Genomic DNA, 18,890 nt, shown 5'->3' with positions numbered 1-18,890 from the left:
GCTTTCAACATCACGTAGATTACATTAGGCAAAAGTTGGAACGAACAACTCAGAAAGTTCTAGCTCTTTTCAGATTACATAATTCCATTAATACCGGTACCATACAGAAGATTTACCGTCAGGTCATTCTTCCTGTCATGACTTAGGCTGCACCGGTGTGGTGGTCCGATTGCCCGGATAGTCAACTTAAGGACAAGGTTGAATCGATACACCGGTTGCCGCTCTTGACACTTACTGGAGCGTATCGCGCCACGCGAACGGCGGCGTTACAAATACTCGCCCGGGCGGCGCCCATAACACTCGAGCTTGGTCGCACAGTGGCAGAATTCCGTCTGTTTACCTTACGCCAACCAATGTGTTTCGGGCCAAATTGCTATCACCCTGCTAACGTCGAATACAGATACGATCCCTGGAATGACCATCCGTCTGATAAGTTTCGCTATCCTTTTAGGAGGCTAACACCTAACGCGGCACTATCTAAATCAACGGAGCCTGCTCTGCACATATTGAAAGATGGTTCATACACTCACCCCCGTATTCTTAAACACGCCTTCACTTGAAGCTTCTCCTCGACTCAGCCAAGTCGAGGCGACGGGGCTTCCTTCACTCAAGGCGCCGTTGCGTTTCATGAACACTACTTCACCTTTCCTCCGCCAAGGAACGCCTTGAAAATGCGCCCTCGACTCAAGTGAAGTGTATCGACCGAGAAAAGCGTCTGATATCGAGACTATTCTTCAATGTGCTTAATAAAAGTCCCACTATTTAAGACAAATGTGTGTTTCAGTTCATTCGTCTTCCTAATCAAACAACTGCACGGCGCAATGCACAACTTTAGCTCGGCAACGCTGCCACTATGAGTGTTCGACTGATAGAGCAAGCGGGAGCTGTGTTTGAGGTCTGGCAACAATCGCATCCCAACAGCTGAGAGCATGGCGCATGGCTGAGAACCAAGATAATTTGCGCTGGTATTTGCCCGCTGCTCTTTGTTTCCTAGCGTTTCATTGGTGACTGACGCTGCGGTTGTTAATCGCGGTTATGATGGGTGCTTTTGTCCTTGTGCGTATGGTGACCGAGCCTGAATGACTTCTGAGGCCACAGATGGAACGGACGATGGGCAGCTTTGTTTACCTTCAAGACCGAGTGGTGCTGTGGGTTTGCTGAAAGCAACAGCAGGACAGAAAATATGGGTGAGTAAGCCATTTTTTCATGGAAGCACAGTATGTCAATGCGGTTTTCTTGAGGTTGCCGCTGCGCTGTCGATAAGCCGTTTCCGATGTACACAAGCATGATTGACTCCAGTTGCTCATGCTGCGGGCATTAATTAGTACCTGAAACATATTCGAGGCAGCATAAGCTTGTGCAAAACATATTTTTTTTTTGCTAATGGGAATTTGTGGAAGATTCGGCACGACAATCTGTTGTTGGTTTCGCTTTTTTAAACGAAAATGTAGAAGGTACGGATCGGCGCCTGCATCCAACGATCATTACAGTATTGCGTATGAAATCTTTCGGTAGAGGAGAAGCAGTTATAGTATACATGTCGCACAATACGTATATGGTTGAGTGCGTAGCTCCGGCTGGTTGAACAAAAAGAACAAGCGTCTTTTGAGTCCTGTACTTTGTTTTAGAAGCCGTGGTGGTCAGTCGGCTTGCTCAAGTTGTAGCACATATGGTCAACAAACCAGCACTGGTGCCTGCATTTCCTGTGCTTCCTCACCTCACATATACGCTACGCAATGTTTAATCTTCCGAAAATTCACTTGTCAATACTTCATCATCGCCATTTGTTTTTTCGTCTTAACTTTTTCAGTGTGCTATGTGGTAGCAGCTGATGCACGTTCCATAAACTGTGCTTTCAAATGCTGACATATTTTTAGTTGTGCTACGTCTTTTCATTTCCGTTGCTTAGGTATACTGAATTTACTAAGCGCGCGAGCGCCCTATCTACATAAAAGTTTTGGCATTCTGGTGCAGGATGTGGGCCTTGGAAGGACCAGCTGATGAAAAAATCAACGCCTGTGCTGCACAGTAAGGCTTCTGGCCGATCTGAAAGCATCGATAGATATGGTGCCTGCCTGTTGGAATTGCACCAGCTCGCTTCCCTGAAAGAAGCTAGGTGCTGAAGAAGTACTTGACTAACCTACCCGGTAATTAGTCTTTGCATATTTTCATAAACGTTGTAAAAATATTCATGTTACGTGTACCCACATTCACAAAATGCCGAAATGGACACCATGTTATTTAGAACCACAAACATGAAACAGCCATGTCATAATGAAATCAAATTAGTTTTTTATTCCCCTTCAGCTGTCATATAATTTTTGTTTTAAATAGCATGAAAATGATGGGCGAAGTCATCAGTTGCCCGTGATGCGTTGCAGCTGCGACAGGATTTTTTGCTGCCCACAATTTGTGAAGCAATACTTTCGTAGCATTTGTAGCCAGCACTTCAGTATTTTGTGGCATGCTGAAGCTACTTTAGCATGAGCAAGTGAATATTAAAAATATGCCATAGTTTTGATGGTTGATCTCAGCTTTTCTGAAATAACGGTAGTAATGCGCTCTATACTGTATTTTTCAGCATTGTCATTGTGACAGTCTGCATCACCATTCGGCCTATTTTGGGATCCCACAAGACACGCTGCTACCCTGGGTGTTGTACCTCGGTCAATTGCTGAAGTTCTGCAAGCCCCATTGAAGCCAACAGTCATCCGCATCCAATGGAAGAAACTCATTGTTCGGGCCGTCATAATTTATCTTAGGCTGAAACTAGAAGCAGGGTAGAAACAGCATATATTCTACAAGAATTTACCACTGCATGCCGTCGGGTGGCTACACCCGACAGGCTACTGTCTTGAACAGAGATGGTGTTTTATTCTAGAATATATTTGTCAGCAGTACTACTCCTTCTGTTTATATCCTTGGAAACAAACAAGCGAAGGCACCAAGGACAACATAGGAGAAATTACTTGTACTTGCTAATTGAATAAAAGAAATTACAAATTAATGGCACTGAAAGTGGATGAGAAAACAACTTGCCATAGGCATGCGATGCTCTAACCAATTGAGCTACCACGGCGCCATTTTCCCATCCACTTTCTTGTGTATTTATATTTTACTACTAGAACGAACTACTACTACTACTAGAACTAGATCATTCCCCACCTGTGGCAAGTTGTTTCTTCATCCACTTTCATTGCTATTAATTTATAATTTCTTTCATTCAATTAGTAAGTACAAGTAATCTTCCCTATGTTGTATTTGGTGACTTTGCTTGTTGGCTTCTCATGATATGATTATTAAAAATCGCGCCCCTCGGTTAACGCCCTTTCTTAATTCTCCTTCATTACTGCTTCTGTTTGTAGGATAAGAGTTCACGCTGTATTGCATACTATCAAAGAACAAAAAGGCGAGAATAATGTTAATTTATTGTTTTAGAAAAAAATTGGCACTTCAATTGACCAGAAATTATTAAGAGGTACATACTGTCTTAATATGTATGACTGAAGAAAGGACATCTAGATGAAAAATACAATGACTTCAGCTACAACGTGTCTATGAAGGCAAATTCATGCAGTCAAACTGCTTTTAGTGGTGATGTTTGAGCTGGTAGGATATCAGAAAAGTGATAGATGTCTTAAGCAGAACATTTCGACGGCTATTATAGTGCAGCAGGACATTAACTGGACCTCTCTTCCACTTGCACACCAATGCATACGCAGCACACACAGCACCAGTTGGAAAGGCAGTTGCTCTTCGTGCGTTTGTTGGCAACCTGGTTCCTGCATAAGAGAAGGGGTTGGTAATAAACATACAATGACGTTAAAAAAGGTCCATGAACACTAGCTTAAGTACTGTATTCGTTGTCTTTAGTTTACATTTCGTAATAATACATTCGTTTAAGAATTTTGTGTTCTAGAGCGCGATACTTTTTTACAATAATTAGCTCATATTGTTTTTATTTATTTTTATTTGCAAAAAAAAAAAACATTTTTTTGCTGGCCCCGACATACAGCGATCTAACACTTAACACTTAAATAATGAACCCTATAGAGAGCTGGGATATTCGCAAGAAAGGTGTACGAGATATATCTGCTACCACTTGCTAGCACTGTCTGTATTAGGAGCTGTCCCTACATTACTACACCGTCATTTATCGGAATAAAAAAATTGTGTGATGTACAAAAACTCCACTCTGTTGTATTGTTATTCTGTCTTTTTTATTCGAACAAAACATTACATTAACCTGTGTGTACGTGCAGGTATAATTCTGAATGCCATTTCATGGTCGGTGACTTCCTCGTTGAGCTCGGATCTTCATAGGGATGACAAGCTAATTAAAGTGAATGGTTTGAAGCAAGGATTACTAATTATTGCTTATGACTTTAAATTGCACCAACCGCACATGGTCAGCGCGAAATTACAGTACATTTCTTATTTTCCTTAGCGCAACTAGCCGCATCAAATTAAAGAAAATTGCAAAAATTAAAGTGAACTCACCTGCTCGTTTACAGAGATGCTTGCTTTGCTGCGGTATGCTTCGCCGTCCTTGGATTAGCGTAGGCAGTGATGATCTGCCCGAGTACTAACAGCGCCGACGGGGCGACTTACGGCGCTCGCGCAAGCAACACAAGCACACAGGCAATACACGCACTAATAACGGGAATCTTCGTAGCTGTTTTCTTTTTACAAGTTCGAAGTCCGCCGCAGTTATGTATCGCGCCGTGCTTTAACTGATGCGGCTTTCTACGATGAATCGCGAGAAACACATGAATGCACTGACGCTGATAGTAGTTTCGGAGCGCTGGCACGAAGAATACCCGTGTGCAGGTGATCAGTTGGCTCATGCACGGAGTAAGACGACAGTCACTGCACTAGCTCGCAGTCTTCTTGACAGGACGACCGATCTGTCTCGGCGCCGCAGTGAAACGATTTCGCTGCCGATGCGCTCCAGACGACGGCACCAGTTCCTAAAACGTAGCCCTTGAGAATGCGCAGAACGGTTAACCCAAGAAAAGCTACGGAGGCAACTGGCGTCCATCGAAAAAACCTGACGAGGCGAGCGACAGATCGCAAGGCAGCCATGTTTACGCGCTAACTTCACTCGAGGAGCGATTCAAGGTAGCTGCGAGGCTACCTTGAGATTCTGGAGTAAAGCGCTCGAGCTTTCCTTCACTCAAGGCGCGTTTCAAGTGGAGGGCGATTTGTGAAATGAAAAACCGCCCTCAAGGAGCATTTCGAGTGGAGGGTCAAGTCGAGGTGCGTTTGTGAATACGGGGGTCAGTCTTCTGCAGGAGCGGCGTATATAGTGATGAAGAATCATCATGCATGTTATCAAGATCGGGAAATTTCGCATACGAGACACGAGCAGTGCGTATTGCGCGGAAGCGATTGCGCTAAATGTAGCGTTACAATACTTATTTTCCATACCGACATCTCCTGCTCTGGTGAACGTGTATTCCTATTGCCTTTCGCTTTTGTCGGCGGTCGCCGCTTTGAAGTCGACAGACGCGCGCGTGGTACAGATCAAGAAAACGCTTCGGCGGCTATCCGGGAGGTTTCACATTGATCTGTACCACGTGCGCGGGCACAGTAATATCTGGGCAATGAACTGCCGGGTGAGGCAGCAGCTGGTGCTGCACGATACGGGCTTCCGAGAGTGGCAAGAGCCTCCATCAGGTCAATTAAGCACCAACTATATTCCCAGATGGAGCGCGAATGGGGCCACAAATGGCGGACGGAAAACTCAAATACGGATATGTATCACTGGGTGCCCAGCGTCGCCCAGATTCCAGCGTTCTTCCCTCCACAAAGGCAAGTAGTCCATGTCATCACGGGACACGGGCGCTATCCATTCTACTTACATAGATTTGGTCTAGCGCGCACCGAGCTCTGCCCGTGCGGTATGCCTGCAGAAACTTTTCACCATTACTTGACCGACTGTTCTCTGACGGCGGAGCTGGCGGGACGACTGGTTCGTACCTCGGGCGGCGCCATTCAGATGGAAGACTACCCAGTTTTGTTGCAAAATAAACAGAATAGAGCTATCCTCATTCGTATGGAAAGGTTGGTGTGTGCGGCAGTGCCGGACTGCCCGCGGGACGCGCCCCGGGTGGACGCCTGGTGACTGATTTTTAGAATGGCCATACGGCCGCCGCAATCCTTGGCCCCAGGGTGTCACTGGGGAACCGGTGGTTTGTCCAGCGACTAGGACAGCCGAGCGCCGCGGAGTCACCGGGATGGGAGCCGTGGCTGGCCCTTCACGTCACGCGACTTGGAACCCGGCATTCACGGAATGGATCGATCATCATCCTCAGGCGCAAATTACGCCGCGCCGGCTGGGGATTCGTGGCTGACCCCATGCCCATACGCACGGAAATTAAGTGACGCCCGCTGGGCAGTCCTAGAGCCGAACACGCTGGAACGTCCGGTCTTAGAACCGTGGCTGGCTCAACACGTCCAGTGTCTGGGACCCCGGAGTTCCCAGCTTGGCTTTTCGGACTTGACAGCAACCGCACCTTCACGGCTGCAGGTTCGTGCTTGGCCTTGTTGCTGTTTGCGCCGTTCATTTCCACTTCTCCTGAGGACTGACCTCTTTTCCTGGCTAATGGTGCCAGTTGTCATTTCGCTGGAGCCGCCTCGGTGCCGCGCGCCCCGATGCAGATATGGTCCCGGCGCTATCGGAGGCACTGCATCAGCAGTCACGTCCTGGCGCCGCCGCGCACACCTTTAGTAGATTGGCGGCATTTGTTCATGAGCCCTCCCATGGCAGACGTCAATGGAGCAAGTGCCCATTTGGTTAGCTGAGACTAATCTGAGGCGCAGGGGCCTACGGCCGAGAGGTTGCGGTGGCCCGGTCGCCTCCGCCGGCTCCTTTAATCAGCTACGCCACCGTTAATAGGACAACTGCTACTGTGCTGCGGCCGCTCTTGCCACTACTGTGCGCACGCTGGCACGGTGCGGGAGCTCTGAGCGCGCCGGGCATCAGTCGCGAGGTCAAATCCCGTCACTCATGCTGTTAATCCCATTTTCATTTTTTCATAACATGTTAGTTTACTCAATTTTCTTCTTTCATTTTATCACAGCTTTCAGTTAATCTTATTTTCATACCCCTTTCGGTCTTATTTACAAATGCAAAACTCATGACAATTTTCGCTGATTTCACCTTTCAACACTTGGTGATGGGACAGCTTGTCGGGAGGAGCGGGCCTCTGCGCGACGCATCATATCTTATTTAGTGAACTACATAACTGCTTGTTGTTTCTTCCTTTGCTTTTAATTTCGGTTATCTGTAAATGAGTACGATGGGGGCTCAGAAGTCTGCCGCTTTCGTATGCAATCTATGTCTTGACGGTCATGGCTGCCCGGTTAGCATTCTCGGTTGACCGGGCGGTCATTGACGCCGCATTTAATGAGTGCTGTATAGACTATTTTCAGGTATTTACCACACAGGCCACCGGGGTTTCAAGCAGCCATTCAAGGGGCACGGATATCCTTCACTATCATCATCTTCTTCTTCGCAGACTTACATGGGCACTCTGCAGGACCTTGATATTCACTATTCACTTTCTTTTCATATGTGGACACAATAAACGCTCTACGCGAGGACCTTGTGCCCTTGCTGACCACGTCTTGGGATACTAGCGGTTACCGTGCCCACACTTTGTTTCCAGTTGGCTCTTTATATGTTCAAAATCTACGCTTTGGGTCTTTTTTCTGACCCCATTTCACTTATTTTAGATTAGCTTACGCCTGTTATTGCATTAGTAGGAACGGGCTTTTCCGTCTATTTATTTAGTTTCTTTTATGTCACACGAGGGAGCAGACTTTGAAAAGGGGCGGTACACCCGCCGCATGATAATTCGATAGCGCCCGAAACGGCAAACAGGTGACGGGCTTTCGCCCCGTTCACAAGCGTCGGATTTCTCTGAGTACGGATATGCAGTGATCGAGCGGTTCTGTGCGATGATAGATAAATTGCCGGAGAATTTGGAAACGAAGCCTCCGGTTGGCGGGGAGGAAGAAGAGGCCCTGTCCTCCGTGTCAGAAACAACCGCAGTGGCCGCAACGCTTGCCGCGGACCTTGGCAGGCGAGTACAGCAACGCATCCGAGACATCGAAGATGAGATTTTAACTTACTGTACGGCTGCGGCGAACAAGGTGCCAGTGGAGGCTCGAAAGTTTATAATGTCGAAGGTCTTTGAAATGGTAGCATTCTGCTCCGACCTGAGAGCGGACGCGGCCACGGAACGCGGCGCGGCGCTTGCCTTCTATACAACGCAAGCTGCCCCTGTATATATACAGGGGCAGCTCGTGGACGCGCGCCGGGAGAATGCGGCCCTGCGAACGAGGCTGCATACGCAGCCGGCGGCTGTCCTCCAGGACGACTTCCCGGCCCTGGGTGGAACCTTACAAATCGGACCCGACCTCTCCACGCCCGCTGCCGGCGTTGGTGCTGTCGGCGGCCGGTCGGGCGTGCCGGCGGCGGGACTGCCGGGCGGGCGGTCGTACACTCTTAAAATTTTCACACTCTTATGGGTGTAATGCGGGTGTATCTATCTTTTCACTCTTGTAAACACCCTTGAAACACCCTTTTTTAATGGAAAAGGGTGTTCAACAAGAAAACACCCGTGAAACACCCCAGTCTTTCTAATTTACACCCTAATTATAAGGGAGTAATAGAACGAGCTTACAGTATATGATAAATGAACATTGCCTGTTATCGCGTTGATATTGGCTATACATGAAACGCGCGCTACCTGCGCTTGAATCAGGTAGCTGGAATGATTAGATCGGGGCATCTAGGCAGCAGCGTACAGACTCCGAACAGCGGTCAAAAAATCAAGTTTCCCACGAATGTTGATATCGAATGGATGACACTAACGCGCAGACTTTGCATAGCCAGATATCTGCAAAAGGCTTCATATGATCAATGGCAAAATATTTACAATGATATCACTGAATACTTAAAGGTGTGCCACCAGTTAGACTGGGAATGGATAGGTGTGAGGGCTAACGGTAAATAGCTCACCAACTTACGGTTTGTACATGACATTGGCATACTCAGCAACGCTGCAGACTATTTGCAACAAACGCTTGAGGACCTTGGCGAAGAAAGTGTAAGAGTCTGATTGAAAGTTAGTATGCCGAAGAATAAAGTAGTGTTCCGCAGCCTGGCGAGAGAACGCATGTCATGGTCGGCAGTCAGCCTCTAGAACCTGCGCAGAAATACGTTTATTGAGGTTAATTACTCGCAGGGGCCTCTGATCAAGGAAATTAACAAAAATAGAAATTAGCTGGAGAGCTTACGGCTGGCATTACTAAATCATGACAAGGCAGCTTACTGCTAATCATTGCTTTCTACCGTTATTAACGTATGGGGCCGAAACTTGGAAGTTACCAGAGAAGCTTGGGAATTCGTTGAGGACCGCGCAACGAGCGATGGAATGAAAAATATTAGGCATGACGATAATAGAATGGAAGACAGCGATATGGATTAGAGAGCGAACGGGGATAGCTGATATTCTGCTTGACATAAAGATGAAGTCGTGTTGGGCAGACATTGCAATGCGTAAGAGAGAGAACTGCTGGTCTATTGGAGTTGCAGAATGGGGGCTAAGGGAAGGGAAGAACAGTCGAGGACGGCAGAGAATAATGTGGACATGATGGAATTAGGAAACTTGAAGACACGTGGAACCCGTTAGCACAAGACAGGTGTATTGGTGATAGCTGGAGAAACTTTCGTCCTGCGATGGACATCAAAATAAGCTGATGATGATGTGACGACATCCATGCCAGCTTCGCGGCTTGTCATTCATGTTATGTCATGCATGCGTGTCATGCACGTTCTGATAGCTCGATTTGCGTCGATTGCAGGGGGGGGGGGGCGAGTAGCGGCGTACCAAGTGGGGCACGCCGGGCACTTATCACGCTCACTAACAGTAAATCTTTTGCTGCAATGGCAATGGCCCCGCTTCTTCCCCCTCCACGGTCAATTGGGACCCCCCCCCCCCATCACACGAAAAGTTTTCTGGCTACGCCACTGTGGGGAGGGCGTGTGGAAGATTGCTCTAGACCCCTCCCCCTAACTTGTCAACGGAAACGGGGGAGGGGAGGGCAGCTGCCGCCGGGCCGCATACCTTAGACAGCCATATACCGGCTGCATTTCCTTTTGGACGTGAATGCTGCTCTATGTCATTACACAGTAGGATTCATGGCGGTTCGAGGCCATGCGACAATAAAAAAAAACGCATACAGCCATCAGCAAGTCTTAGCTTGAGCTGATCTTTGGGAGCTGGGCAAGACTCTCATAAAAAGAAAAGCTTGGCACCCGTCTTACATGCATTGTCAACTCTGGATCACCGCTGACTGCACATTTCCGATAAAAAAATCACACAGGAACTCCTCTGGGATTTGTCTAAGTATGCGTAAGCATTGTGACTCTTCCTCATCTACACGCAGTACATGTCGTTATCAATGTTATGAGACTTGATCCGACGAGTATAAGCGACAGCGCTGCGGCGACACGAGCTGCTGTGGTCGGCGGCGCCAAATGAATGGCGCAAGCAAAGTACTGCAGGTGGCGGGGCCAGGTGCGCTGGTGACGTTCCGTTCGTTTTGAGCCGTTATCGCTCTTTAGCACTTCTCATCCGCGTCGAACCATTATCAACCGTTCTCCGGCGGCGGCGGCTGCTTGTGGCACGGCCGCGCGAACCGTATCTCGAATGCGAACTGCAATGAGGGCAGAGTGTGCCCAATGCTGAAAACTTCACGCGCTGTGTTCTTACCGTTTACTTCGCTTTGAAAACAGACGCGCGTACACCTATCTTGAAAGTGATCTGCGAAAAGAGCATAGTGCGGCATGAGCTGAGAGCTTCGTGAGCGCTGTGTTCTCGCCGCTTCGGTCGCGTTGAAGCGAGAGCTAGCACGAAGGTGCATTCACTCGCTGCTGCGGGTTCTATTTTGAAAGGTATCGTGCGGTACGGACTGACGGACGGATGGTTTTTATTTGTGGATAAGTATAGAAATGCTTACGTTATAAAAAAAATTGGAGGGTTCACGGATGTCGCGATAACAACCAAGTCCTTCTTGATCGCCCCCTCCCCACCCCGGGAAAAGGGACACTACACCTCTATCTCAGTTGAAGAAACGGTGATGAAGCGTTAACAACGACAAGAACGGCATTTTTTAACGCGTTGTCTTATGGCCTCCGAGATTTGCGCGCGAAGCTGGTGCGCGCGAACCTGGGGGGCCATAATTGGCTGCTTAATAGCATAAAAAGACATAAAGATAATACCAAACGACACAGTAAAAAATGCAAACAAAGAACTGATCTTAGCTATACTGTTTTGGGAAAAGAAATAAAAAAATTAGACAGCAGCAACACACGCCACTAAAGCCATCACCGCCGGCATAACGCAGAACCAACAGTTGGCAACATTCATTCGCGCTTCATTGCTTCGTGCTTCGTCCGCTTCGTCTCCGTAACGAAAGCCGCCATCCCTTCGCGCCTGCCGTTTTGTCATAGTTTTGTTTTCTGCAAGTCCGTGCACGCAGCACATCAGTAGATGCACGGGTGCACGGCGTCGCATTGCGACCTGCGGCACTTTCTCGTGTTCGCGCAATCGGTGTGCGACATGTCGCATGTGAAATATTTGGTAGAAGTGCCTCACGTCCAAATCAAGCCGCCGTACGGGTGTATGGCTGTGTGCCCCGTTCTCGGAAGCGCCGACGGGCTTCCGGCATGCGGATTTCAGGTACGTGCAAATGCGTTTCGCCCTCCTATTGAGCTCCGGAGCAAAGCGTGCAGTATTTCATGGGAAAGATGCAGTGCCTCTCACCATGGTGTGAATTTAGAGCGGCAAACGAGAACTGTGGCGCTTAGCCCACACCGCGGCTGCTAAGTCAGCGTGGAAATTGTTTTACGTTACCGTAATATGTTGCTGTCAGTCTAATCTGCGGCTTGTGGACAGCTAGCCCATTGACTTTTGCTTGTGGCAGCGATAGGTATGTAAATGGAAGCGGTAATGATTTTCGAGAGCAGACAGTTGTTTCGTTCGGTGTTTGGTCGTGTTCATGGTGTTATGAAGGCTAGAAAACTGGCTTGATCGTGCTTAGTTCTAACTCCAAGAGGCGTAACGTTGGCGCTGTATGTGTTTGTTTTCCGTGCCGCGAGTACCACTGTCACGCTTTTGTTGCATGAGAGTGGTAGCTGCTACATGCCGCTTGGGCAGAATACAATAAAAGCAATTTTCTCACTTTCATCCGTATGCAATGTGACGTAACAAAATTTCCAGCGTTTTATTCGGAGCGTAAATATCCAGTATAGTTTAGTAGGAAACTCAAATTCTATCTTAGCTTAGCAGGCGTGAAACAAGTGAAACTGGCATTCCTTTTTGAATTGTTCGCCCAAACCGCACCGCCCGCAGATGCGTCATCGGGTATTTGGCAGTAGCTTCGCTACGTGAGTTGTTTTATGCGCAAATATTGCCCGGTTAAGTATCCTGTTAATTTATGCCGACGCTCGTTCATCTTAATTTTAAGCGATTACTATCCCCGAGTGCCGGACGATGCCAAACTTGTGGTGAGGTGTAGCAAACGCCTATGCCGCCCGGGGTGCGCGTGCAGGCGTACGCTGACGACACGGTGGTGCTCGTGCCGGGGAAAAACAGGGCGCAAGTAATGGCGGCCGCGACGGACGCGATAGAACGCATCGGGACATGGACGGCCGGGTGTAAGCTCGGCCTCAACCATGAGAAAACATTTTGCGTCCTGATTTCGTTCGGGAAGGGAGGCATGGAAAAGAGCCATCCAACCATCCGGCTGCGAGGCAGCACGAGGGGGCTCCCTTTTCGTTCATCCGTTACTCCTGGCGTGGTGGTCGACAGGCACCTGTCATTTTTCGAACACGCGGAGCACCTGTAGCGGAAGGCGGAGACGTTGGCCATGAAATCGCTCACTTTCATGCGCATGCACACGACCGTCGACTCCACGATGCGGCGCCGCCTTTACCGACAGGTGCTCTTGCCGGCGGTGGCGTTCGCGTCCCCGATATGGTGGTCGCAGTCGCCAGACTGTCGGTTAAAAGGCCGCATGGTTACCGTGCAGCGCACCATGCTGCTGGCGGTCACGGGCGCTTATCTAACGACGAGGACGGCCGCACTGCAGGTGCTCGCTAATGGTGTAGCGACACGACGGACCGCTCCGCGCAAATCTGTGCCGCGGACGCTTATTCCGCCGCCCGTCCGGCTACGAAGCGCATCCAGACGACGGACGGACTGAGCAGTGACCGCGCCGGAAAAATAAAGATGGTGGCACCGCCCGAAGCGACTGCCGTCCGCCTCGAACCTATCAAGTCGTTGTCGTCCACTGTGTGGCCCGTAACTTTCAAACTGAGGCTTGTATATTGTTTAAATTTGTGTCCAGAAGCTTCGACAGCAATGTATTCGTGATGAGTGGGCACCGTTTGCGAAAGCGATACTCAGAATCTCGGCATGTAGGCTTAGAGTCGCTGTATTGGCTGAACATGACCTAGAAGATGTTGCGGCGGCCTGGGCGGATCTCAATGGCCGTAAGTTAAAGTGATTGCTTGTTTCTACTCACTCTTGATGGCGCCATCGGTGTAACAAAGACTTTGTCATACGTGTTTTTCATTCTGAATGAAAATGGAGATCGAAAGGAAACGACGGTTGGCCGCAATGGCTGTTGTTTTGTCCGAATTGGATGATGACGAGTACTTGCTTCATCGAAAGAGGTCTTCTTACGCTCTCGTGTCCGCGTAATCGGTGAGAGTCATGTCCCACAACGCGGGGAACTGCTCCTCGAGATGTAAGAACAAAGTTGCCTCGTCGCTCAGGTTTATTTCAGTCGCTCTTGTGCGAGTCGCGCGCGCGCAAACAGACACGAATGGTGTGAGCAGCGATAAAGCTGTTTCACAAAGATCCCAAAGCCAAGCTTGTTGCCAGACTGTAGAACGTGCTAGGCTAAATCCGCAGCATTTGACCCCCAAAATCCGGATGCGAAAAATAACTCGGCATTTTCCGTCCGTGGTGGTCGCGGACGACGCGCGGACGGCACAAATCCGTGACGCGTAGTCACGTGATGCGCCGTCCGTCGCGAAAAAAACTGATTTCGTCCGTCGTGTGGATCCACCATAACCAGCCGCCGATCGGGCTGGAGCTCGACAGGCTTAATGTGGAATTCGAGCTGTTCCGCATGCGACGAGCGGTCACGTTCGGCGCACACCTTCGCGCCGGACGAGACGCTATACCCGTACGATGCCTGGGGCGCGCACCTATCGGAGGCGCGGGGCTTCCCGTTCGTGTGTCTCAGCGTATCGGAGTCGTCGGAACCGGGAACTCACGTGTATACGGACGGTTCTTACACGTCGGCGTCCGCGGGCTCGGCGGTTGTGGTCCTGAAGCGGCGAGGCTCTATCGCTGCAGTACGCAAGTTTCGACTAACGATTGCCTTGAGCGCATACTGCGCCGAGGTGATAGCGATGGCCGAGGACCTCAACTACTTGGAAACGCACGAGTGGGCACCGCCGGCGCGTATATACGCGGACAGCGTATCGCTGCTCGTCGCGATGTCCCAACTAACAACCAGGGACGCGCGGATCGCGAGCGTCAAAAGCGCCTTATACAGGCTTCAAAGACGGGGCGCCGTATCACTGTTCCACGTGCCCGCCCACCGGGGCATTTTCGGCACCGAGCTGGCGGACATGGCGGCGAGCTCCGCGGCGACCTCGGGCGCGGACCGAAGGTCGCACCGGTCCTTCAGGGTGGTGAGAGCAGCGTTTTCGGCGACGGTGCGAGCGCGCTGGGCCGTGGAGTGGCGCGAAGAACACTCCGACACCGAGTTATACAAGTGGGTGCCGGTTTCACAAACATACCCCGTGACTTCCCGCCGCCTCGGCGGTTGGCGTGCCTGATAACCGCCCACGGCCGGTTCCCATACTACTTCCACCGATTCCCAATATCAAAGGACATGCGCTGCCCCTGCGGGGCGACCTGCCGGGACGCGAAGCATTATTTCGACGGCTGCGCGATAACAGAAGACATCGCAGGGAGAATTAGAGCGTCCGGGGGGCACCACGACGCCGTGCGACTACCCGCGCCTCCTTAAGAACAGGACGGGCTGCGCGCTGCTCGCCGAGATGGTTGGGATAATCAGCGACCGAATGCCCGACCACCGGCACCGTCCCGACCCCACGTCGGGACGGTGCCGGACGCGTGGTGAGTAGCGCCGGGTGCCGGGACGGGGCGCCGTGCGTCGGGCGCTGTGGCTTGCGGATGGGGGCGGCCGCCGGTGCGCCCGACACGCGGGGACGGGCGACTGGGGTATTCGTAAACACCTCGCGAGTGACGTCGGGGATCGCCTGCGCGGCCAGCAGTCGGGAATGACCTCTCATTCATGTTCAGCTTTAGCCGCCTTCAGACCGATCGCGTGCGTGGCGTTGCCGTCTGCCGAGGGGGCGATCGCAATGATGTTATCCTTTGGACGAGCCGGCCCCTGGCCAAGTAGGGCGGGGCCTTGGCCCCTGCCGGCGCGGCCGGGACAACTAGCGACGGTGCTCGTGCCGCGGGCGCGGGACGTGCGTGGCGGCCTTTTCAGCAAGCCGTCGGATTGTGCCTGGTGTGCCGCAGCATTTCTAGGCCGATAGAAGTGCCTGTAAACGTCTGTTGCGGCTGGACCTGCCTTGACGAGCGACGCGCGCCCGTCGGTGTGCCGGGCGTGTCCCGGTGCTGCCGCTTGTGCGGCGGCCAAGTATTCGAACGAGATGAGACGCAGGGAGGTGTTCCTGACGGCCGGACCCGTCGAAGAGCGGACGCGACGATTGCAGTAGGTGCGACGACTGAGTGCACCGACGGCTGACGGAGACGCCAGGGGTGGTCTTGGGAACCGGACCAGTCTTCGAGTGGCGTCAAAGACGCCAGGAAGCGCCCCTGAAGACCGCGGCGGCCCCGTCGCACAGCGGACATGCAGTTTCTAGTAGGTGCGATGGCGCAATGCACCGACGAACTCGGGAATAGGCCTGAAAATAAATCCTAGGAATAGCCTAGAAAACTGGATGAATGATCTAAAAAAGTAATCCCACAACACCTCCAACAAACCCCAGAATGGGCTTGAAAAATTACTATCAGATAAAGCTGAGAAAAGTTAATGAAGGAGGTAAAAAAATACTCTCACATCAGACCCAAGAAACTCGCGCATGGGCTTGAAAAATAACTCTCAGGAATATCCGCTAGAACTTCGTGATGGGAGTAAAAATATAGTCCCACTATCGTCCCTAAGAACCTTCACACAGATTAAAAAATTACTCTCGTCTCTGCATACAAAAACCTTGGTCAGCATGGTAGTAAATTTTTACTTCGACTGGTACGTAGTAAAAAAGAACCCAAAAACGGCAATGCGATACAGGACGAGCGGTTTACTCCCGTTTCGCGTTATTTTTGTTTAGTGTGTATAGTATGCCTGCATATACACTTCGGCGAGGGCAATGATGCCAGCGCTTGCAACAGTCGGCTAATTTAAAGAACGTGTCACAACGTTTGCTTTCCATTTGTACAATCTTACACGGCGAGTCTCTTTTTTTACGCGGAAGCAGCCTTCTGGATCTAAAAACACTGATATCGCGAGCGCAACAGAACAAAGGGGCGGTAGTGCGCATGAGGTTAAAATCGTTGTGCGCAAAATATAGGCTATAAATAACGGCTCAAACACGTTATAGATGGGTGTAAATTTAAGGCGTGCAATGTATTTAAAGCATACTTTCTGCGCGGACTTCAGGCGGCGTGAAAAATGATGCCTAATCGTGCATAAATAAGACAAAAAAAATTATGTACACCCCAGATGAGTTGAAAGTGGTCGCGAACAGCTACCTTACCTGTCCATGTGAATGACAGGTGTAGCCTCTGAGCTTCTATACGATCCCTATTCGGTATTCTATTGGGTACAAGAAAGAGTTGTTACGCGGAAGGATAAGGAACAGCTTGGTATAATCAAGAAAGCTTAGATGTACCATTGAAGCTCCCATGCTACTCTCACATCTAACTGGCAGGAAGCCCCCATGACCTTTGACTACCGGAAACAGATGGCGCTTAGAGCCCTAGAAGGTTAGCGTTACCTTAAAGAATGTTGAAACAGTTTTTCGATTGAAATATTTTATGTATTGCTTATTTTAATTGCCAGTTTTCGTTTTCGTCCCTTGTCCAGAGAATCGCCAGCAAAAAATACAATTTACAAACGGTTTATTATAATAAACGTCAGCGGAAAGCGAAAAAAGGGCGACGCGCTCGTTGCGGGTAGTTTTATTCATCGTTTATAAAGCTTTTTCAAGGATCTATAAACGAGGGTTTTATTAACCTCCATCAATGCCTCGATGATAGTGCGCCGAAGCCAGAACATATGTGTACAAGGGCGATGGGTGCTACATTCATAAGAACAATATCTCGACATCGGAGAATGCTGCATAACATAAGCTTGCAGCTGTAGTTTTCACACATTTTTTATTGCGAAAGCAATACTGCTCGCACTTTCGGCCCATCGGTGGTCGTGGCGCCTCCTTACACAGCTGCGCGTCACGTGACCATGTGTCGACACGCCAGACCGAGAGACGGGCACCAGCTCGCGGCATCGATGGTGGAGGCGAAGCCTTGCACCTCGGTAGCGCCGCTGCTGCGGCGCTACCGAGAGAGGGCGCTCGCTGGTGTGACGTCACGCTAGGAGGATAAATGGGGCTACAGCTCGGCTCCTCGCAGTGGTCGGCGCGCTGCCTTGCGCTATGTCGGATGATGTATAGCCATAAGTTTAACTAACAAATTGCAACCATGTCCACACCATCAGCCGAACCAAGGCGCAGCCAAGGGTATTGCTTTCGCAATCTTCCAGGCTTAACCAAGCTAAGCCTTCAGCCAATTTTTTTACACATGGTACGCTTCGCTTCTTTTCGGATTTACTCTCTGTGCCACTACGCACATGCGACCATTTCGTCACAATTTCTTTAATGCGACATTTAGTCATCGAGTACACCGACAAAACATGCGTGGAAACGCTTTCGAGTATGTGTCTCAGCAATCCCCACCGCCCTCCGCTCCCCCCCCTTTCTTTTTCTATACCGCCGCTAATTAATGCACGTATGTTTTAACCTCCGCATACAAATCACTCGTGGTGTGTCCCTTATTTACTCCGAATTAAAAGTAGGTGCTGTAAATTTACGTACGTATAGTGCTATACATCGCGGCTGGTCACGTCGCAATCCCGCGTTTCTCTAGTTTTAACGCCAGCTCAATACGTATGTAGAATCCAACTATCGGTGTGCTCTGGCGCAGTTAGAAGACGATCGCCGTCGTGCTCTATGCACACCACAAACGCGCCACAGACACCCCACCGACCCACCCGCATAAACGCCCATCCCTGCATAACGTTGAGTCTGTTGCACTGGACGGAACCCGGTCTGGTTTGTCACTGTCACGGGAATGGGGGGGGGGGGGGGGGAGGAGGAGGAGCACAATGTCTGCACCTGCCAGCGGCCGTCCCATGGCTTGTGACCGAGGCATACCTGACTGGTTGGGATAGAGGCGAGGCAAACTTCGATCTTCATTTTGGTGAGCACACGCTGACTCACAAATTCCACGAACTCAAGCAGCAGGGTTGGATCTTGCAACCTCCGGGCGAGAACGCTGCCGACTTTGTCTATCCGAGTCAACGAAGCGTCACCTGTTGGGGGGCGGGCACTCCAGGGGCGTACCTGGTACAATAGGGGGTGGTTCTGCAGGGGTAAGCACGAGCACGGTCACTGGTCTCGACTCTCAGAAATTCAGTTCAAACCGGAGAGTGAATTTACTCTCATTCGCTTCTGCCCCCAACACATTGTACCCTACTTTCGC

General features: G+C 50.3%; 1 long non-coding RNA gene across 1 annotated transcript; it reads left to right on the top strand.

Annotated features, from left to right (window-relative positions):
• Positions 1-873: 873 nt before the first annotated feature.
• LOC129381964 (uncharacterized) lies at positions 874-4,188 on the top strand. Its single transcript, XR_008610035.2, has 3 exons — positions 874-1,187; positions 1,975-2,147; positions 2,582-4,188. It is a non-coding gene; the product is annotated as an uncharacterized lncRNA (long non-coding RNA).
• The last annotated feature ends 14,702 nt before the right edge of the window (positions 4,189-18,890 follow it).

This window comes from Dermacentor andersoni, chromosome 10 (genome assembly GCF_023375885.2).
Source record: "Dermacentor andersoni chromosome 10, qqDerAnde1_hic_scaffold, whole genome shotgun sequence".
NCBI classification, from domain to species: Eukaryota; Metazoa; Arthropoda; class Arachnida; order Ixodida; family Ixodidae; genus Dermacentor; species Dermacentor andersoni.
This window is presented reverse-complemented; position numbering and strand designations above follow the sequence as displayed.